This window comes from Lacerta agilis, chromosome 14, assembly GCF_009819535.1.
Source record: "Lacerta agilis isolate rLacAgi1 chromosome 14, rLacAgi1.pri, whole genome shotgun sequence".
NCBI lineage: Eukaryota > Metazoa > Chordata > Lepidosauria > Squamata > Lacertidae > Lacerta > Lacerta agilis.
Window position 1 is genome coordinate 36,971,964 of NC_046325.1, and position 23,789 is coordinate 36,995,752.

General features: G+C 43.5%; 1 protein-coding gene across 3 annotated transcripts in view; it reads right to left on the bottom strand.

The window, feature by feature from the left end:
• The window catches only part of ZNF385C (zinc finger protein 385C), a 139,182-nt gene that overhangs the window by 85,757 nt on the left and 29,636 nt on the right, over positions 1 to 23,789 (bottom strand). Inside the window, exon 1 of one of the 3 annotated variants that reach the window (XM_033169712.1) lies at positions 16,242 to 16,438. The exons of the other annotated variants lie outside the window; for them this stretch is intronic. The gene's annotated coding sequence lies outside the window, so the exon portion shown is untranslated. Of the gene's footprint in view, positions 1 to 16,241; positions 16,439 to 23,789 lie in introns of those variants that run through there. 3 annotated transcript variants of the gene reach the window in all.

The window sequence follows — 23,789 nt, forward strand, 5'->3', positions numbered from 1 at the left end:
TAAGATCTCCCCCAAAAAGCTCAACAACATTTTGCCCCTCCCCCAACAAAAATCCTGTACCTCCCATGCCCGTTACTGAACATCTGCCTACACAGTGTACATTTAAAGCAGGGGTCAGCAAACTTTTTCAGCAGGGGGCTGGTCTACTGTCCCTCAGACCTTGTGAGGGGCCAGACTATATTGGGGGGGGGGGATGAACGGATTCGTATGCCCCACAAATAACCCAGAGATGCATTTTAAATAAAAAGAGATAACAAATAACCCAGAGATGCATTTTAAATAAAAGCACACATTCTACTTATGTAAAAAAACTGATTCCTGGACCGCCCGCAGGCCATATTTAGAAGGCGATTTAGCAATGCCCTCCTGTCAAAGAATCCTAGGCACAGAGTTACAATTCCCAGCACACCTAAATCACAGCTCCCAGGATTCTTTGAGGGAGATGTCTTTTAAATGTTATTTACGTGTATTGCTGGGATCACGGAGTGCAGACTCCCTCAAATACGACAACTCCAGCTGAACCTCACACCCTGGGAGCATGAAGACTGCCCCAAAATAGGAATGCTGATCCACGACCTTCTCACAGAATGTCCTATAACATCCGCACCATGGGGTGCCACAAGCTGAGAGCAGGTGCACAGCAGAACATCATGTGGGATGCTGACAGCCTGGGACATGTGCAGAGGAGGGCAACCAAGATGATGAAGGGTCTTGAAACCAAGCCTTATGAGGAACAGTTGAGGGAGTTGGGTATGTTTAGCCTGGATGAGAGGAGACTGAGAGGAGATACGATAGCCACCTTCAAATATCTTAAGGGCCGTCACATGGAAGAGGGAGCAAGCTTGTATTCTCCTGCCCCGCAGGGTAGGACCTGAACCAATAGCTTCAAGTTACAAGAAAGGGGATTCCGACTAAACATCAGGAAGAACTTTCTGGCTGTAAGAGCTGTTTGATGGAGGAATGGACTCCCTTGGGAGGCTGTGGACTCTCCTTCATTGGAGGTTATTAAGCAGAGGTTGGGTGGTCTTCTGTTATGCATGCTTTAGTTGCATTGCATGGGGTTGGTCAGGCATGTCCAAAAGGTAGATCACTGGACATCTACGGTAGATCACTGGTAGATCATTGGGTCCCCCCAAAGAATTTAACTCTGTGAGTAGATCGCAGTCTCTTGGGAGTTGGCCACCCCTAGATGACCCTCAGAGTCACTTCCAACTCTACAATTCTATGAAGTGTTGGAGACGTAAAGAGAAAGGTTCTTTTTATCAAATGTGGTAGTCTTGCAGTAAGGTTAAAGCTTACTGGGAAATGATATGTAATGAATTGAAAAAAGTTGTTTAAAATACCGTAATGTTTGTAAAAAAAACTAGAAGCCTTCCTTTTGGGAATTATAGGGACAGAACTACCCAAACTGTATAGAAATTTATTCATGTATACAACCACAGCGGCAAGAATGTTACTCGCCCCAAAATGGGAAGAAGCAGAAGTCTCAGCAAAGGAAGAATGGGTACAAAAAATTATGGAATATGCAGAAATGGCAAAATTTACCGAAAGAATAAGAAATCAAAGAATAAGAAATCAAGATAACAAACTTTTTATAAAAGAATGGAAATGGTTTATTGAATATTTGCAAACCAATTGTAAATATTCAAATATTATTGAATATTTGCAAACCAATTGTAAAGAGATAAGAGCATTGGCAGGATTATTGTAATAACCTGCAGTTTTATAAGAGTATATATTTAAAGTAGATGAATAAATGAGTAAATTAATTTGGAATATGCAGAAAATATAAAAAATTAATTTAAGGAACTGCAGGAAGAGAGGGTAGGAAGTCGAGTTTCAAAATGTTAAAATGATTGTAAAATTACTGAAATGTATAAAACTGAATCAATAATAATAATAATAATAATAAAATTATATGAAGAGGATGTGGCAATGATGTTTCTGATATCTCTGAGATGAGATGGCGCAAGAGTTTAAAGCAAGCAAATAGCATGATCGATTTCTATGAGACTTTATGACACTAGTGAAATTTGTGGGGGAAAGTAATATGGGAATAGATTCAGCACTGGTTAAAACTGCGCTGAACAGGTTAAGTCTGTATACAGGCTCCAAGACTCAAGGTACATCAGAAAGCTCTTGCACCCTGCCAAAGTCTCACACGACCTCTGACCCAGATGTGCTATGGTGTGTACTGAGTTTCCGGTGACTATATTTCATTAACTGCTTTCCCACAGGTGACCAGGTTATTTTTAATATTGGCGGAAATTAAAATTGGAAAGTTATCTGGACAAAATACTTTCAAAAGGCCACTGCTCTCTAAAAAAAGGATACACGGCCACTCAAATTAGCTTGGCCCACCATCACAGCTCGAGTTACAGAGTTTTAAATAACCATTAAATATTGTGGATGTGCTCATCTCATTCACTTAATCTCTCCGGTGCCCATTTGTCCCTCCTGGAAAATTAGGCACTGCAATTCAGCAATCTGCCATTCTCCCCAAACAGATGAATAGAATTAATAACGAGAACTCTAGGTGTGATAATTACCATGGTATTAGTCATACCTCTGGAGCTACATTGCCTTGTATGTGCCTCGCATAATACTCTGAAGGAAAACCAGGCGCTGTGTGCATGCGTACTATGATTTAAAGCACATGCCCTCCCCGAAAGAATCCTGGGAACTGTAGTTTATTCCCCATAGAGTTATAATTTCCTGCACCATTAACAAACTACAGTTCCGAGGATTGGGGGGGGCATGAAATATGCTTTAAATGTATTGTGTGTACACAGCCACTCGCTCCAATGAACTTTTCCTGACTGGAAGAGATTTGCCCACAAATTGAGTCTTGCCAATGGGTTTAGGAGGACAGCTTCTCATCATTGCAAGGCTTGTGCAATTTTAGAAATACTATCTCTGTGTCTTAGATTTAAACTGTATATAATATTAACCATACACACATACACATACAGTGGTACCTCAGAAGTCAAACAGAATCCGTTCTGGAAGTCTGTTCAACTTCCCAAACATTTGGAAACCAATGTGCGGCTTCTGATTGGCTGCAGGAAGCTCCTGCAGCCAATGAGAAGCTGCAGAAGTTGTGCTGAATGTTCGGCTTCCAAAGAACTTTCGCAAACCGGAACACTCACTTCCGGGTTTGCGGCGTTCGACTTGCAAGGCATTCGGGATCCAAGGTACGACTGTATATCCTTTTCTAAACCAACTGCCCATACGGCAGTCTCCAGCAGATGACCAGTACATCCTGACCCTTTCTTCTCTGTCCAGTTTTCTCCTCTGAACAGACTCCTCCCCCTGAGATGCATTTGGTCCATAGGGAAATGATACCTGTGTCTGCTTCTTGAGATATGAAAATAATATGTCAGGGAACAATGGCATGTATAATTTGAGATTGAACCTCAAGTGGGGCTCAGCCCTGAGCCATATTTCCAGTGTCAGCCTCCAATTTGGGAATTTGTGAAGTAGACAGAATACACAGCAGGGCAAACTCACCTTTGCCTAGTAGCCATGGAAAGAGAAACAAAGGAACAAAAAAATGCAATTTAACTGTGAGGTCACAGCAAGCAGCTCTGAGGTCCAATACTGAGACTCAAGGCTTCTTGGAAGCTACACTATGACCAAGTCAGATACTGTAGTTCAGTTGGTTAGAGTGTGCTGCTGGTAATGGCAAAGTTGCAGGTTTGATCCCCGTAAGGGGCAGCTGAATATTCCTGCATTGTAGCGGGTTGGAAGAGATGATCCTCAAAATTCCTTCCAACTCTATGATCTTTATGATTCTATGAAAGACGAGCTACACCCATCTGTGTAGACAGCTACTGTGGTTACTTAGTGGTTAGGGCAAAGCACTCTGCACATGGCTCAGTTACAGCCGCACTCTTTTCAACTTCTTCACTGCATTCCTGAGCAGGAGCCTACAGCAGCCAAGATGCTTTAGGCAAGTTTCTTTCTTCTTTTTAAAGCATCTAAAAGCATCTAAAGCAGACAAACTTCTGTCCCCTAACAAGACCTTAAGTGGCCTGGGTTTTAAAATAAAAAAGGAAGATCTTCCAGCAGCAGCTGTCAGAACAAGCAGCAATGTGAGGAGGAGGGGTTTGGAGAGGGAGAGAGAGAGAGAGAAGGAGGGAAAGGGACACTGGATGTGGATGATGGATGGCAAGAGATCCTTGACAGATGTCTAAATCTCTTTGAAATAAAAGAAGGTCAGAAGTCACACTCCGGGACAACTCAAATAAGCACTTTGCATTAATACCTTTTCAAGCACCCCTACTTCCAAGCAAGGGCTGCTTGGACCACGGCAGGAAAAAGTGTAAGCACAGAGAGCCATTTCTCACCCCAACACAAACAAAATGCAACACGATACCAAGCCTGCAATATTCACTCTGCACTTTTATGTGACTTTGCCAAGTGTTAAGCCTCTGGAAAACACTGCTCCCTTTTACCCAAGCATCTGGACATGCTCGGGTATTTGTCTCCAATTTCCCCAGCCTAACAGACAGGTAAATCACATAGCTGAAGAGGCATCACTTCATAGTAAGGTTGAGCTATCCGCTGTTATACCCCCTCAACAACATGCACACAAAATTATATTTCATTGTTTGCTGTTTGATTAGGTTCTTTTCTATCTGACTTTCCAACTGGGAAGCCTTGTCATTTCTGCAAGATGAACAGTTTACACGTGCCTGCAATGAATATATATTTCCTGCCACTCCGTTAAAAACAATCCCACAGATCAGGCCAGCCTTCAAACTTTGAATGCAGAATTGTGTCAATGAACGTGCACACCAAGTTTCAGTGTAAGAGCTTAAAGTTCAAGGGAGATCACAAAGTTTGAGGGAGTTTCAATGTAAGATCTTAAAGTCCAGCATCTCATTTTGCACAGCCAATGCTTTTTCGCTCCATTTCAGAGGTGAGTGTGGATCACAAAGTCAGCCTTAGGTGCTCTGCTACAATATTGGCGTTACAGGCCAAATATGTACTGTGTGTACAAATTTTGTCTGTATTACCCCAGAGTAGGTTGTTTGTTTGTTTGTTTGTTTCCTGTGCAATTTTTAAAAATCCTATAAAATAAAATTTTTGGAATGGGGAAGAGATGAATATGGACTTGCAGAAGTACAAAAAATCTTTAGAAAAGAATATCCTACGGGGGAGAACCCATGAAGCAATGAATGAGGATCGAGTGCGCTCCCTGGGCAGGGAAACCTTACAGACTATTGATAAAGGATGGAAAATTGGGTGGGAGGAGGACTGGAATGGTTGGTTAACTGTGGCATGGTTGGTTAACTGGAACACTGGACAGAAACACTCTACAGTACAGAGTGCTTATGTTATACTACAATGAGGCTTAGCCCTGTAAGTTTGTTCAGCACTAGGATGGAAGCCCTGAAATATATGAAACAATATTAATGAGCTGCATGCCTGATATATATGATACATATGATATGTGTCTTTTCATTATAGTCTGGGGTGGGGGATAGATGCAGTGTTCGAAATTTGCCGGGCGCATTTTGCACTTTGTTATCGGCCACTTGCGACCCAGTGAAGATAGATGCCTGGGTGCCAGGATTGCGCCTGACATTTCCATCATCTGGAGGTGCATACCTGAGGACCCTTGGATCTGGACTGTTTTCACACACTAGCAACACATCCTGTAGAACTCTATTCAGTTATATTTTATCTGCACAATCAGAATTGGTTTCCTCCTTCCAAGCTCTCTGCTACGGTGGATAATTCACTCCTTTCTTGCTCTCTAGCTACAACTAACTTTAAACACACACTCCCATTGAACAACAGGCCAATTGTAGGAATTACAACTCTCCAACCACGTTGGGTTGACAGTAAATCTGAAAACAGTAAGCAAGCTGTCAGGAAGAGAGGCCTCGCCACCTCATTTATAATCCTCTGAGGTCAGTTTTATAGCTCTCGTAATACAGTCCATAACCCGGAGTCTTTTTTCTATTTTAAATCTTAATAATGCCATAAAACACAATGCCGCAAAAGGGGGGGGGAAGCGGAAAAGGTGGAGCAGGTGCATGGCAGTGACAAATGCTAGCAAGAATTCAGAATGGCACAAATAAATCTGAAACGGGTCTGGTTTATAGACAAGGCACAAGTAGATAAGGGAGGGGGAGGCTCCCTCGGGGACACCAACACACACTTTTAAGGGGAAACAAAATAAAAAATAAAAAAAATCCTTCCAGTAGCACCTTAGAGACCAACTAAGTTTGTTCCTGGTATGAGCTTTCGTGTGCATGCACACTTCTTCAGATACTTTTAAGGGGAAAGTTATGGAGAGTAATTCTTGGTAGCTCAAGGAGGCTGTATTTTTAGAACCTTGGACAACTCCTTAACCATTTAGTGTATGCCTTTAAGGTTTTATTTACCAGGTGGGAGGCGAAGAGCAAAGGCCAATTCATTCAGCCTTCTCCCTAAATATTATTGAAAATATTATGCAATTGAACCTTCCCATGTAGATACTGGTCTTTGGCACACACAAAAATCAGCAACCTGAGACTTGCAGCTTCTCCGCCCCCAACAGCAAGTTCTAAGTCTTCAGTGATGCAAAGCAAAACAGGCTCCCAGTGTTTAAATCTGCCTCTCTGTGGTTTAAGGGCTCCCACAGATGACCTGTTTATTCAGCTTTTTTTGCTTACACAAAGTCAGACTGTGTCTCATTTCCCCCCCTGAGCATTCATTCCAATTTGTTTACAAGGTGGCTATGTGACCATGAGCGTTGATCCCGATTTGCTTGCTGAGTGTTTACACGTCTTTCCATTAATCATGAGTTCATCCCACACTTTTTCGGTGCAATTTCCCCGCCATGGGATATCCAGTCTCAGATCTCCAGTGTCCTATCTAGCTTGGTTCCTTGTTTGTCCTGCAAGCTTTCCTTGTGCAATTTGGCTTGTATTTCTAGAAATGTAATCATTCTCATAGTTAATCCTAAAGGACGTCATTCCAAGCCTAGGAATCTGTTTCCAACATTAGCCAGCCAGATACAGTGGTGTAGTGGTAAATTTTGAAATGCAAGAGGTTGTTGTGACAGTTCCCATAGCCATGGCCTGAAGGAGAGCCCCAAAATGTCAGCAGCTGTGCATATGCACACAGGAGGGGAGGAGGAACCAGAAGTGCCTAGAATAATACCCAATTTATTAGGATCAGCGTCACTGCAAGCCGTCATAAGCAGTCAGTGGCACTTACTTCTGACTGTATAGGTTCTGCTTGTGAAGCACACCACACTTCAGCAAAAAGCTCTTTAGCCAGCTGCACGAGTTTTCCTATTACTCTCATATCTAATTCCCACTGACAGATCCATCCTTCACAAATGTGGCTAATGATAATCCTGTTTGAGAGACATCGCCAAGTCAGCGGCCATGCATGCATTATTGTATTTAAGCTTATTTTTTTGTAAACCACTTTCAGCACAAATCCGTGGGAAATGCAGTATATAAATAGACAATGTCTATATTTTGCAAACATTGTGCCTTGAACGTCTTAAGATCACTGTGCCCAAAACTCTATATACCGGTAAATGTGCATATCAGCATGAAGTTTTCTAGATAGAAGACATGTTCTTTTTTCCCAAAGAGCTGAAGGCTGATTGCTGAGTGGACGCTCATTTCACTTTCATCTCCATTGAATGGAATATGTTTCTTTTTTCCCCCCTGGCAGTTTAAACCTGCAATGTCTGTTTGATGAGAAGCAAAAGTACCTGTGCATGCACATTTATGTTTTTTGACCAGAGTTCTCTGAGGATTTCCAAGGTGAGGTGGGAGAGCGTCCACTGAATTTTACAATCTACCCTGCCCAGGCACTTGACTTTCCCCTTTATGTTTTTAAATAAATTGCTTACTACCAGTTTTAGCTGTGTGTGTGTGTGTTTGTTTTTTGTTTTTTTACTTTAAGAGGCAAAGAGAGGGGGTGGGTTTCTGCTGGATGTAACAACACATTGCAAGGGTTCTTCAACCAAAAGAGGAGTTGGAAACTACTGGTGTACACTATGAGAAATGGTGGCTCCATCCAAGTCTTACTGGCTGCATTACAATTATGTCTCCAGTACAACTGGAGAGTGGTACAATCATGTCTTCCAAAGACCACCACCAGTGCTCAAAAGTGTGTTTTCAGATGGTCCAAAAGACAGCAATGAAAACAGAAGAAAACGATGACATTATTTCCTAGGGCTGGCCGATATCTGGTTTTCAACATCATGATTTATCACCAGCTAAACATCGTGATCTAGGGACGCGGGTGGCGCTGTGGACTAAACCACTGAGCCTCTTGGGCTTGCCGATCAGAAGATCGGCGGTTCGAATCCCCATGACAGGGTGAGCTCCTGTTGCTCAGTCCCAGCTCCTGCCAACCTAGCAGTTCGAAAGCACGCCAAAAAGTGCAAGTAGATAAATAGGTATCTCTGTGGCAGGAAGGTAAATGGTGCTTCCGTGCGCTGCTCTGGTTTCGGTGTTCCGTTGTGCCAGAAGCGGCTTAGTCATGCTGGCCACATCCCTCGGCCTGTAAAGCGAGATGAGCACCGCAACCCCAGAGTCGTCTGCGACTGGACTTAACTGTCAGGGGTCCTTTACTTTAAAAAAAATAAATCATGATATACTTATATATCACAATAAGGATAGAGCTATGTAGAAGCATTGGCTTCAAAGTTTTTCCCGCATTAAGATGTTTGCATAACACACACACACACACACACACACACACACACACACACACACACTTCACGATATATTGCCAGGTCAAAAATTATGAAACCTATATCACAATACAGTGTGGACTTTAAACCGCTTTTGGACCATATATTGATATATCGCTCAACCCTAGTCTTTCACAGAGAAAAGAGTGGCTAATGTCAAAGAGAAATCAGCCACTGCACTTGGATACAGGTGTATTGGGACACACAGAGTGAGGGGGAAAGAATCTGTTGCTAGGTTTGCACACTTCATATTGCTGGCAGGCATGCCATCAAAGGAGCTTGTCACCAGACAGAGCATGCACAAACCTAGCAACATTTGCCCACTTCCTAGCAACGCTTTCCCTTCACCCCAGAGGTGCAGTGCAACTGCACAGGAATGCTAAAGGTGTTGAGTTTTAATTTCAAGGCCTTTTTCAAGCGGCCTTGCACACAGTGGTGGACACAAGAAAAACTGGTCTTTTGCAAAGAAGTATCCTTCTGGTATCTGGGTAGCTAGCCTGTGGTCCACTGGATGTTACTGGACAACAAGTCCCATCATCCCTGGCCAACAACCATCCTAGCTGGGGCCGATGAGAGTTGGAGACCAACAGCATCTGCAGGGCTGCAGGCTAGCCACCCTTGTACTAGAGCAGTGTTTCCCAAACTTGGGTCTCCAGCTGTTTTTGGACTACATTTCCCATCATACCTAGTCCTGCTAGCTAGGGATGATGGGAGTTGTAGTCCCAAAACAGCTGGAGACCCAAGTTTGGGAAATAATGTACTAGAGGCTTGGGTCATAACAGAGCTAAGTTTAAATGATTGCTGCGCTCAATTACTGAACCACAAAGCCATCAAGTTGGACGGATGAGTCAAGTGCGTCCAATCAAGACCACTTCCCTGAGGCTGAAGCATAAAAAAACAGGTAAAGGACCCCTGACAGTTAAGTCCAGTCGCAGACTGGGGGGTTGCGGCGATCATCTCGCTTTACATCGGTGTTTTACGGCAAGCCCAAGAGGCTCAGTGGTTTAGACCGCAGCGCCACCCGCATCCTTGAGGCTGAAGCATGAATACAGCTAAATACAGCTACCATTGTCAAAGGACTGTGCATCCCTCTTCCACTTATGGAAACCCTCCGACAGGCAGCTAGAAGTAACTGCAAAAGGTTCTCCGGTTACTCCTGCCACAGGATTCGATGCCGCTGAAAACAAATCCAGCCAAACACTTGTTTAACGGCTCTTAATGATCTCTACAGATGCAGATTCCACCACACCTCTAGCTAAGTAACTGGTTGCTCTGCTGCTCCACCCACTCACACAGCCGGGTTGCTTCCAGGATGGATCCATTTATGAGTACGGTATCTATCCACTCTGTTGTGCACAACACCATACAAAAGGCACTGTCCTAATTGCTGTTGGAACTATTCACTGCCTCTGCTAGTCTGACATCCTATCAAGCCAGCATAATGTCAGCTCCTCAAATTTGAGAACATTTCTTTTCGGGACTTCCTGTGTTGGTGGGTTGGAAGTTGAAAAAGCTGTCAATTAGAACTCTTAGTCTTGCTGTCAATTTTTCCATTTCCACACAGTCCATTTTAATTTTAATAGACCAAAGCAACAAAACTTTTTATTGAAGAGTGGAGCGCCCTTTTGGATTACCTGAGAAAGTATTATATAGTCAAATGAAATTGGGGGCAGGATCTGAAATATGAGCGGTGTAAGTAGATTGTAAAATAGGAAATATCTAATAGGTAAAAATATTTCATAATGCAGTAGAAAAAAAGCGTGGGAATAAAAACATCATGGAGGTAAGGGTGGGAAGTCAAAACATTTAAGGGAATTATGTGTTGCTACATTTGTTAAAATTTCAGAAATTCAAAAAGCAATTAAATTAAGAAAAAAGAAAAGGCTGTCAATTAGAAACACTTTTTTAAAAGAGTGCCATACAGTTTGTTCTGCACTAGGAAGCCAGAGTGACTAATTTCTTATGGTGTGTTGGGAGCCAGGTCTGGACTTGACACTGCAGAAGGGAAACACAGAGAGGAGGAGCTGGCTCAGGGCTTCAGATTGGCAACTTTCGATTTAAAAAGTACTCGCCACTGCACCTTATGACCAGAACCTGTCAAAATCTGGCAGGATGAGGAGTTCCTTGGTTTTGTAGACCCCAGTAGAGGTTGTCTAGCAGAACACAGCAATGATGGATGGGGAAGCATCCTGGCTGATTGGCAACCACAACTCGTACTACTCATAATCCTGTCTAGAGAAACGGTGCGGGGGGAAATGTCTAAGGCTCCCTATGGTACCTTGATTGCTGTCCAGGGGAAGAACTACAGGTCATTCCAGCTGTGAGATCTCCACAGCAGCCCATGATCCTCTTAGCCTTAGAAGTGATGCTGAAGGGCCAACCAGTTGTTTAGAAATATTAAAAAAACTTCACAAACCAGCTAACCTCACAATCTGGGCAATGTGTTGCTGCAGGGGGCCATTCAGTTCTCTCCCTGTGCTCCCCCCACTAACACACAAACTTAAGGTCTCCAGCCTTATTCTAGGTCTACCTGTCCACCTTTGTTCTGAGCATGCGATGAAGCCAGGATGAGTTTTTATTTATTTTAAAACAAGCATCCTGTCCCCAACTTGCTGCAACTGTGGCACCAGAAATAATTTTGTCAATCAATGTTTTGTTTTGGTTTTTTACCTCTACCTTAAACCACAGTTAAATTATTTGTCCCACAGGTGGATACTGTTTCAGAATGTTAACCCTGCTAATAGCTGGGAATGCTCAATGCATAGTTTTTACTTGTCAGCAGGGAAAACAAGTGCTGAGAGTTGAGGCCCATCTGGAAATTAAGCTCCAGACGTGAAAGAGCTATAAAGCTGGAACATTTTGCTACTGCAAAGGTACTCTAGTGAAGCCATTTTCCACTACAAGTTGTATCAAAGACAGCAGCAAAGTGTCAAGAGGAGTTGCAACCTTCACTCCTCAGGCACCCCCTTCCAAAAAGAATATGCCCGGCCTGTGTAGGCTGGAGACAAATACAGCCACAGGACAAGTGTGTCATCCTACTCAATTACATCTAAGTTACAGCTACCACAGAAGACTTGGCGTTTTCCTCTGCCACCCCTGCTGGGTGATGGATTTACCTCCAGCTCTCAGATCGTCATGTTCTAAGCAAGTAAATTAGTCACTGCAAAGGCTGCAACCAGCTTACTAAAACTACTGGGTGCCTGAATAGCCTGAGGATAGTTCAGTAGGGATTGACACTATTTGGGTTAGCAATCTAAGACTGATGAATCATGGACTCATAGAATCGCAGAGCTGGAAGGGACCCCGAGGGTCATCTTCCTGCAACAGTCAGAATGTTTTATCCATGGCCACAGCAGGTTCTGCACTGGTATTAAGTCCACTTCAGCCAGATTTCACGGACCTACCATCTGTATGTACAGATCAGCGAGCTAAACACTGATTCGGTAGCCAGTCTTAATCCCTCCCCATGTCAGTACAGTGGTACTTTGGTTCCCAAACGGCTTGGCTCCCAAACAAATCAGCTCCCGAAAGCCACCAACCCAGAAGTTAAGTGTTCCGGTTTGCAAACGTTTTTCAGAAGCCGAACATCCGTTGTGGCTGTCGGCATTGTTTCTGGGGCCAATCAGCCAATCAGAAGCCACGCCTTGGTTTGCGAACATTTTGGAAGTTGAACGGACTTCCAGAACGGATTGAGTTCGGGAACCAAGGTACCACTGTACTGGGCTGGGGGTGAGGTGACGCATATTTATCTGTTTATACATGGTTGAATTCAAGGTAAGCCCTGCTTCAACGCACTGAAATCAATGCAACTTAAGTCCCATTGATTGCAAGAGTGTATTCACAGTCATTCTTCACCTTATTAAAGATAAATTTGTGAATGCAGTTACAAAGCTACTCCAGGCATTTTGAAAGGTTGGGATGAGGCAGGAATCCCCCAGATTCTTAGGTAGTGGTTCTTTCCAATCCTGCCTCTCTCCCACAACTCCTTAAACCAATAACATCAGTGACTGAAACTGCTACTACATGCATGCAAAGTATGTCTTCTGTCAATGAACAGAATTTAAGTGCCCTACATTACCAACAGGAAGAAGAACTGCTGGAGAGATCTGCACAGGCACTTTTATTAAATCTGTTACAGATTTTATTCATAGTTTCTATTAAATTCATGGAATATAACTACACTAATTGTTGGGTGTTTTTTTTAAAGACAGAAAGCAGGAAAGGCGGAAAGACAAAAAGCGAAGAAGGAAAAACAGATAGAAAGGAGGAGAAACAAATAGACCTCAAATTGCATGATAAAGCTATAGATGGTTCCTGAATCTGAAAGCATTTTTATTCTGTTACTAATTTTGTTAGAAGTTACTCAAGGTATTGTTCTTTAAAAAGAATAACTTTCAAACTAAGAATATAAGCACTGAGGGAAATGTTTTTGTGTGCGTGTGTGTTTTCAAGGTAGGATGTTCTCTGTGTGAGAAATTGACCCCCGTTTGTTTTTTAACCATACTGATTCACCTGCAAGTATGGTGTGTTGCCTGTTGAATTTAATGGAAAGCATCCTGGACTACAAAAGCCAGCCTTGCAAACCAAACCACATAAACAGTCTGCACGTATTTGGTCGAAAGAAGAAAAGGGTACAGTAGGGGTAACTCCCCAGTTGCCTGGAGGAAAATTACTTGTCACACAGGCAGCCAGGTGATCGGCTCTTTTACAAGGCTGCACAGAACCAATCTACATCAATAAGGTCAGAAAGCTCAGGTGAAGGGGACCACAAATGCATGGCCCTCAAGCCCTTGAAATTCAGATTGCAAACTCTAAAACAAGTTCCCTCTAAGCTGCACAAGGCCAAGGTGAAAGAAACCTTAGGACTCCAAAGCAACTAATCGAATTACAGCCGAACAATGGCTGGAGGGTGCACAGAGAACATGAGTAAATAAATACATGGTCTGGGTCCACATCTTCAGGTTGTGTGCCCCAGGCAAGTATCTTCACTCCTGTTAAACCACACAAGCTTTGCTCTGAATGAGCTTGCACAGCCTGAACTGAACACTGCTTGGTTCCACACACTTGCACGACTTGCAACAGCCAGGAAAGAGATAGCCTGTTTTTATTCGGACAAAGGCAGAACAAAGAACCTATAAAACTATAGAGTGGGCTGTTTGGAAAGTGACAGTGGAAAACATAGAATTGTAGAGTTACAAAGGACCCTGTGGATCATCTTAGTCCAAGCCCCTGCAATTGAGGAATATGCAACTGTCCCATACAGGGATTGAACTTGCAAACCTTGGCACTATCAGCACCATGCTCTAACCAACTGAGCTACCCAGGCTGACCTGGTACCCTATGGATGTTTTTGACTACAACTCCCACTGTCATGCTGGCTGGGGCTAAGTAGGATCCAAAATCACCTGGAGAGCACTGGGCCAGGGAAAGCTGATTTAGAGAGACAGGGCCAGGGAAGCAAAATAGCAGATATATGCATGGATTGAAAGGGAAAGGAGCTCTGATAAGAAACATTAAAATGTGCTTTCTCTCCTCCCCGCTACCCATAAATTGACTATGCTATGAAAGAAGGATTGCTTTAGCAGTGTGCCCCAATTGCATTATCACACCTGGTTAAAAAAGATTGACAAATTCTTGTATTGATTCAAATAATTCCAAGCCTGTTCGTCTCTGGTCGACCAGTGGGATACAGCTGCCTGCACACCATTGGTGAATGGTGCCTCTGTCCTCCCACCTTCAAGTTGCTTCAAGGAAACAACATCATTGCTTGATTCTAGCCTTGGAAAAGATGGCATTTTGTTGAAAGGCCTGCAGGCACCTTTCTGATCTGAGGACGTGCTGCAACACAGGTCCAACAGTAGAAAAGAATAAGCAGGTTTTCTGTGTGCATTTAGAGGAGGAGAGAAGTGTGCCTTGGTAGAAAGATGTGAGGAGACAGAACTAGAGGGAACATAAGGAAAAGCTTCTTAAACTTTACTGTAGAATAAGTTTCTTGTGCAATTTCTTTCTCTGGAGGTGTTCAAGAAAATGTTCTGCCCGAGGATCAATGCTGCAGCTTTTCAAACATTTTGATATTGAAACGGAAGCTTTATTGAAGCTTTCAAAAGCTGTGTTTTGTATTTTAAGTTTTGCAAAGTGCCCAGAGAACTGGACTTATTTTCAGTTTGTTTATTTAGGAAAAATATCCATAGCCCTCCCTTCATCCGTATGGATGCACCAAGGTAGGGTACATTAAAAAAAAAAACCCCACCATATAGCAATAATAAAATTTTCAAACGTAACAAATTAAGGCATCCAAAAATCAACCAACAGCACAGCAGGAAAAATAATCAGGACCAAGGCTGCAATCCTAACAATGTCAACTCCGGTGTAATTTAATTCAATGCAGCTTACTCCCAGGTAAATGAGTTTAGAACTGTAGCCCCTAAAACTCTGAAAATCCCAGGGGAAACAGATTCTTGTGTCACAGTTAATGTGTAACACATGTGTCACAATTAAGGCACATGGTGGCAGCTGGTGATGTAAAACTCAAACCCTTAGGATTCACAGCCATGCATAGCTCTAGGACCCAAATACTCCCCACTCAACTCCATCTATAAACCAGTTTCCCCTTCAATTTTTAATTTAAAGTATACTACAAATGATCATTGGACTGGAGTGCATGGGGCTTTTTTTGGGGGGGGGAGAAATAACTCTGAAGGCAGATATTAGAGATTCATTCAATTATCAATGGAATGAGGGATGTGGATTTTTTGTTTACGTTTATAACAGTACAAACCAACAGTACCAGTCACTCAGTGAACTTGATAGGCAGTAAATTCGGAACAGAAAAAGGTAATTGTGCAATGCATGAAATAACTTAAGAAAATTCGCTGCCAGGAGATGTAATGATGGTCATTAGATTTAACAGCTTAAAAAGTAACAACAGGTTAGACAAATACATTCACCATGACAGCTAAATAGAACTTCCATGTTCACAGATAGTATACCTCTGCCGGAGAAAAACAGGACAAAGCTGTTGCTTTCCTGCCCTTGTAAGCTTTCTGGCAGTCACTAGAAAAAAAATCTAAGACCCCCTTGAACTGCTGGAAACAGAATTATGATGTTAAGACAGGTCCTTGGCTTGACCCAGCAGAGCTGTGTTTAAAGAGGCTCCTCCAGCTCTCTAAAATGGTGTTCAAAACATGCAGGAAGATCTTCATTCACCTCGGTACATGACAACAGGAGAGCATGCTTATAGATCAGCAGACACAACCCTCAGCAAAAACTCCCTGTAATGCTAAAATCCAGCAGAACAGAAAACTGGTCTTAAATTCTATTTTTAGCAGCACTCTTAACTGGCAACTTTTCTGGCCGTTTAGCTTGAAGGAAGGGAAAAAAGAAGCTTAGGAAAATATAGCCAACTTCTTGACTAGCTATGAGGAGCTGTTAAAATAAGACTTCCCAGTCGATTCAAGCCAAGCGTTTAAAAGAGGGGATGTGTCAGTATCTTTAGAGTAATTGTGTCAGGAGGATAAAGTCTTACCGTGAACGATGCCAAATTTGACCGTTTCCACCCCTTGATTGCTGCTGCCTGCTCCACTTGTCTAAGCAAAGGACAGCCAGGGAGAAAGAGCCGGCACCCTAATTGCAAAGGTCTGGTCAAGATTTCCTGACGTGTTTTTGTCTTGCCGATCGGAATTCCTCCCATGCAAGTTCCAATATTGCGAACTGAAAACCAGTGACCACCCCCCCCCCCCCCTGCCAGAGGAGCTTTCCCAGGCAAAGGTGCTTGCAAGAAGTCCAAAGTTTTGAGCTAAGGTGCTTGCAAGAAAAAAACGACAGTCCTTAGACTCGGTTACAAGGCAGAACAGGTGCCAACTGGTGCTCATTTGTAACCGTAGCAATCGCTTGCCTGCCAAGAACATGCAGAATGCACTTGACATCAGACCTATAAGAGAGAGGGAGATAGATGGATGGGAAGTCATCTCATGTCATCCCCTGAAGGCCACGCCTGAGGTCACACGCGGATATTTGCCACTAGAGAAAACCAAGACCCCTTGAACTGCTTGGAAATGTACTTGAAATGTATGCCCCATTTGCCTTTGCTTAAGTGCACATGTGGTTACTCGGAGTTGCGGGGCTGTGGGGGTGTACACTCTGCACATGCTCAGAGGCACCTTTACTACTTCACACACTGGGTTTCAATACCATGGCTGAACCCTGCAGATTCTGAGACTGAACCACATCACAAGCTGAGTCCTGAGTTTTAAGTGAACCTACTGGTGTGCGAGTTCAACTAATGAATTTAAGTTAGGTGCTTATTTTCACCAACAAAGGAGCCCTTTGCTGTACAATTTGTTTTTCATTTCTCAAACATTTTCACAACAATCTTCATATCAAATCATTACACTGATTCATGAATTCCCAACCCCACCATGTTTTTACTCAAACCTTTTGTGTGGACAGACGGAGTCCCCCAAACCCCAGGCGACCCCTGAGCGGAATAATGACACAAGACAATGTGCTATGGGATTAAAATTGGCCACAACTTTATTAAGATTCAGATGTAGGGAGACCTTGGCTCAGGCATTGGGCGTTTATCCTTCCCAGCCCCCAGCCGGGGATCTGGGAAACTTCAGGGTTATCCAGAATGTGTGGGGATTGGGCTGGCTCTGGAGAACATATGTTCAAGCAGAGAGCCCGCCTCCCATTCACCGTCGCTGGAGGGGGAGGGCAATGACAACCTCTCGGCATATGGTTAATGCCTCCCCCCTAGACCCCTTTAACGGGAACCCTGGTATCGCAGCCACACTGGGGGCGTGGGATCACCACCCCACCCCCACCCCACCCCCCCATTTAGGAAGATGAATAAAGGATTCCGACCAAGGCCTGAAAGGCTGCTTTGGAGGGCGCACCCCTTACCATGCCCCTTCTACCACGCCTCAGTCAAAGCTATGGAGCCCGACTGCCATTTCCCCAGGTAAGCTACGCCTTCTATTGTGTGAGCTGGATGGTCCCTCCCCTTACCTGGCCAATCCCCCTGGCAACGCCTCCCCCAGGCAGGAATGGATGCTGGCTGAGGTAGGCGGGGACCACAGGTATCAAGCCTGGGGAAGGCGACGCCAGCCCAAACTGGCAGGAGCCGCTCTGGGGTCCAAGGGGGCTACACACGACCACACAAAAGTCGCTCCCCATTTAATGTTGGGAACGGTCATTCTATTGCATTATATCTTTATTTATTAGAAAAGTTTCTCCATTACAATTATTTTACCATTTTTCTTCCACTGCTTTTATCTCAAATCCTGCCCATGATTTCATTTGACTATAGTATTTTTTTCAATAGTCCACGAAAGGCCTCCATTCTTCTATAAAAAGCTCGCTTTGATCTCATTTCGCTGTCAGCTTTGCCATTTTTGCACAGTCCCCTACTTTCAAAAGCCACTTTTCCTTCTTTGAAACCTGCTCTTTCCATTTCTGTGCATATAATATTCTCGTTGCTGTTGTCGCATACATCAATAGTTTGGTCATCTTCTTTGGAACCCCTGTCCCTATTAAAACTACAACGAAAGCTTCTGATCTCCACAAAGTTAAATGCATCTTGGCATAAAGAATGCACATAGCAGTCACCTGTAGGTTGATAATTATCAGGGCTACAGCAGATTGGGAGGGGGAGTTTAACCATTTCTTCACCTGCTGCAGACCTCTCAAAGACCACTCCTTTGGAGCTACTATTTGCAATGGGAGGAAATCCTTCACTGACACAAATTCTTCATTAGAACTCAGTGAAGGAGAAAGCACAGGTCCATGTGTGACTGATTTACGGCATTAGACTTTCTGATGTGCATTTTTATTTATTGCAAAGTCAAGCCGATACAGCAGGTGAGGAATGAGCTGCGAACACTCAAAAGAAAGTTAGTAGATTTATTTTCATCCCACGGGTCTGCTGCTGCTCCGCGCTATGGAAATATATTCTTACCAATCAGGAAATAAAAAGTGACAACCCACAACAGCCTTGACTGCCAGCTTTCGCTTGGTGGGAAGCGTGATCACATCTATCTCCTATACTAGGTGGGAGAAGGAGAGAAAACACACTTTCTACTTAGAGATATTTGGCCTCAATTCACAGCAACGGGTTTTATTGGCAAACACACATCATGTTCTGTAACACATCTACAAACGAATGCTGAATCTGGTTTATATGGAAGCCTTCCCTGCTGCCGTCACCACATTTCACCAACTCATCTAACAAACTGGAAGCAGCAAGTGCTCTGTTGCTTAACAAATGTGGTGGTTAATTCCAAATTTTACTAATGAAAATCCTAAAGGAGCAAAATATAAACATAAACCCAGCAGAGCTAAAAACCAAAAGGCATGAGTATCTCTTGGAAGCTGCCAAAGAGGGAAAGAAGGTTTATTTATCTTTAATCCGCATGCTAGATTACATACAGCCTGCTACAGCAGACCAGACACAAACTTGTTACCTGTCAGAAGGTTAAAAACATTTTTTTCTCATCACAGTTTACAATCCATGAACAATTCCATTTTTGGCATGTCACCTTCTTCATAGATTCTCTCCCTAAGGTGGCTCACCTACCCCCTAGGTGGTTATCTAGTTTGATCGTTGATTCTTATTGATAATTTAATATTTCTTGTAAACCGCTTAGAGGTTTTACTACAAACAAGCAGTATATAAATTTTGTTAAATATTTCTTTTTCCCTGCACAATGCAGATCTTTTTTACTGAAAAGCAAAACAAATAAATTTTAGCTAAATATCTTATTGGGTTTTATGCCTTTTTTATTTTTGTTGTTAGAATTTTTATTATGTTATTTTAACTTGGGAGCTCCGTTATGTTCACCCTGACAAATCTCACTGCTTCATTTATTGCATAAATCTACAATAAACAACATTAATGAATTAAAAACCATTGCATTAAGTAGAATAAATGACAATAGGGGTGGAAGGGCCCCCCCAGCAACAGACCAGCCATTAGGCCAGAGTCAGAGGTTAACTCTGGTGTGTGTCTTCGTATTTTCTAATTGGGTCAAGACTTGCCCTCCTGTAAACACTGTTGCTCAAGCCCCAACACAGGACCAAGACCAGATTTATAAAACAGGAGATCATGACTCTAGCTCCTCCTCACACACATTCACTGCCATCACACCTCCAGTCTTAGAGATGGCAAACTACTCTTATTTAACATATTACGGAAGCATATGCCACAGTCTGGGGTTCCTTCTTTCTTCAGCAGAGTCCAAAACATACTGCAACATTGCACCATTTTTTTGCTCTTGACCTCTCTTCCTAAATCTCTAAAATGGACACAATAGTGATAATGCTGCAGATGGAAGTGAGGGGCAGGTGGGGCTCATCAACCTGGGTAGGCAACCCATCTAGGACAAGGAAAGCTCTGATCCTAAACCTCTGCTGCCTTGCAGGATATATTCAGGAGAAGCAAAGATTGAGGAGTAAACCCAACACAAGTCTAGAGTGGAGTCTCTAAGACGGTTGGATGGCCTCTTTCCAGCAACTCCGGCATGCAAGCTGGTGCAAAACATATTGCTCTGCTTTCCTTTGGACCACATCAGTGAGGCCAAGAAGGGAGTCTTGTCATCTGGACCTCCATACACACTGCCCAGGTTTGCACCCCAGGGAGGTCACTTCGGTGCTGCTAACACAGTGGTTTGACTTCACCCCCGGAGGCGCACTCCATTGTCTCTAGAAACAGACAGGTGCCAACAACAATTACTAGCAGTAATTGACTACTATTAATGCTACTATTTCCGCAACAAGTGATCTGCCCAATGTTATTTTCGTGAGAAAAGCAAGCTAATCTTAAGATGCAAAGGTCTCGTATAATAAACACACAGCTGATAAAAGAGGGCTTACTGGTATAGAATAGAGCTTCATTTTTTAAAAAGGTGTGACCTAGGTTAACTGAAGCAGGGGTGGATTATCACGAATCAGCTCAGAAAACCCTGCTGAAGTCACTTTCGCTGCAAAATGTTAATTTGGTGGCAAAACTCAAATTCCACTTATGAAACCATAAGGGTGTTTGCAAACCATTCACAGTATGTGACTGGCAACCATAAACACAAATATGACTTAGCATTTCTTTCAGCTAAGGAGACAAGGAACAGTTGGGCTGAAGCCTTCTTCCTCCTGCCAGGAATGCAGTCAACTGCAAGCACTTCTGTTGACAGAACCTTTTGATTGCTACAGTACTTTTACAATTGATGGCGCTGGCGCACTTCCCAACATCCACGCCATTTGATGCTTAAAATAGACGGTGGGCGTGCAACCTGATTTAGCCAACCATGCAAGCTGGGCTCCTGCAAATGCTCTGGCTCAGCTGCTACAAGAATACATACACACACTTCATTCCCGAAATTAAATCTCTCAGACCTCCTGCAAGATGGCAATCAGCTCGCTTGGAACCTGCTGGAGTTGGCTTGCTCTCATCAGCATAATAAAGATGTGTGACCTTCATTGGTGACCGGCACATAAATCCAGAAATGATTAGATGGGCGTTAAAATGTATGACTCAGGGATTTTAAAGTTCTACTCTCCACCTTGCTCTCACTGATAGTGATAATATTTCTCAGCACTCCTCACCTTCAGCCCAGCTCATCTTAGAGGCTCACTTACCTACTTCTATAAACACACACTTATTAGCATCAACACTATGCTAGGTGCTGTACAGAGAGTCCTTAAGGGACTTGCCTCCTGCCCAAAGGAGATGCAATCTATCCTGAGCAACGAGGCTGAGGTTTCTTGGGGCTGGGATATTACTAATTTAAAACATTTATACAAAAGCTTTCCACTGGTCCTGAAAGCACTACAGTGGCTGCAAGTGAGCTAGCGGGCTCAATTCAAGGTGTCAGTACAATTTAAGTACGAAAACTGTGTCAATCAGTTTAGGTCCCAAGATTGGCAAGCAAAGCCTTCTTGGCAGTGCCACCAAGGGTGGTTCCTTGGTTGGTGTTGACTTGAGGCACAGTCTTATTGGAGCCAGTTCCCTGTTCCACTGGTGAGGTGTATCTGTGTCCCTCATTCTTAGCATCCAGTTAGAACTTAGAAACAGCTCTGTTCACTCAGGCGTTCAATAGTTGATAGATACTGTTCTGCCAACTTTGGAATTGGGCTTGTCCACACTTCTGCTTGCCCCGTGCATAAGAAGCACAGGCCTGGGAGGTTCTCCCATTTGCCTTGCCACTTTCCCCGGGAAAACGCGCTCTTTAGCGCTGAATCGGAGCAAACGTCAATCCACGGAAAAGCCGATAGACATCAAGAGTCGGTTTTCCCTGGGGAAAGTGGCAGGACAAGCGGAAGTCTGGATGAGCCCATTGTTAATTCAAAGAATCATAGAGTTGAAAGGGAACCCCAGGGTCAACTAGTCCAACCCCCTGTAATGCAATAATTAAGGCATCCATGACAGACAACCATACAACCTCTGTTTTAAAACCTCCAAGGGGAGTCCACAACCTACCGAGGAAGACTGTTCCACTATCTAACAGCTCTTACTGTCAGAAAGTTTTCCCTGATTACTGTTTTGCATGTTTTTTATATATTTTAATAAATATGGTTTTACTTTTAATAGTATTGTTTTACTATTTCGACACCTGCTGCCCTGAACTTTTTTAGGAGGAACACAAATAAATAAATAAATAAATAAATAAATAAAGGCTATTTTTTCGAGAAAAAGAGGTACCGGAATGCACCATGAACGTCGCCCTTGTTCTCTTATAATGGCAATGGTGCCCACCTTGAAAGGTACTGGAACTGAGTTCCAGCAAGTTCCGGTTGAAAAAAAGCCCCGATAAATAATGACGCAGATCTAAAATTAAACTGGTAACTGTGAACCTGAGTTTGCAAGAGTGCTACCTCAGCCAAGAAAGGCTGAATTCGTATTTCTGGATTAGCATTTTGACTTCTCCATGAGCTATAGGCTGGCATCGGGGAGGAGGAAAGAAAAGTGTTATTTTCCTTTCCTCCCCACCCTCCTGAAGATGCATGGATCTTGTTTCAGGCTGGCTACAGCCCAAAACAGGACCCCTCCATTTAGAGCCTAATTCGTATATAAAATAAAACCCATTGTTCTGCTCCTGGACTTCTCATTCCTCAGGAAAACAGGAAACAGGAAACATGCAACAGTGGTGTCAGAAAAGGAATGCCCAGGATACCTAAAGGATCAATTCTGCTCCTAAAGTTCTGCTGCGGAGGCCCATTTCCACATCCTGATGTCAGCCAAGGCACAACTACCAAGAACACGGGGCAAAGCCTTCTCTGTGACTGTGCCAGCCCTTGTTTTTAAAGCTGGTTCTACCTGCTTACCTGCCACTTTTTACTACTGTTGCTACTTTATGCCGTTTCATTGTATTGTACTGTATTTTGTTGTATTTTACTGTTAACTTGTATGATTTTACCACTGCTTACAAGTCTCTCTGAGCACAATGGAAATGCAAGGTAAACATTTCCTGTGGAGAGAAACTGCGAGCCAGTAAAGTGGCCAAGATGGAGCAACTAATAGCACTTCTGAAAGGTCAGAGTGGCCTGACAGCAATCCCAGCATCAGATGGAGGCCCTTGAAGGAAACCTGGAAAGCTCTCAAATGCAGCTGAAGCAGGACATGGCATAGTATCCTACCGAGAGGAGGTGAAAGCCTTGTTGAACTGAGCAGCCTGTGATTTGGAAACCCAGCTGAAGAAGCCTCAATTGGGACAGGCCAAGGAGATATATTTCCCAGCTCTGCCACCTGGATTTTTTAACCCAAGAGGTGTGGGATTGAACCTGGGGCAGTGCACAAGGAAAAATGCTCCCCTTCCAAAGCAGGATTATTTCTTTCTAGAACTCTCATAGCTGGCAGGGTACATCACCCACGATGGCTGCACTGGACCCTTGGCATTTTAAAGTAGATTTGACGCAATTTGTGTGTGTGTGTTTTTCACATGGGCCAAACAACATTGCTCTCATTAGGGGTTCGCACACACTTCTGCTTGTGCTGTGCCTAGAAGAAAGCATGTGTGCAAGCAGTTTTCCGCTTGACCCACGCTTTCTAGGCATAGGTCTGAGTGGGTTTCCGCATGCCCCG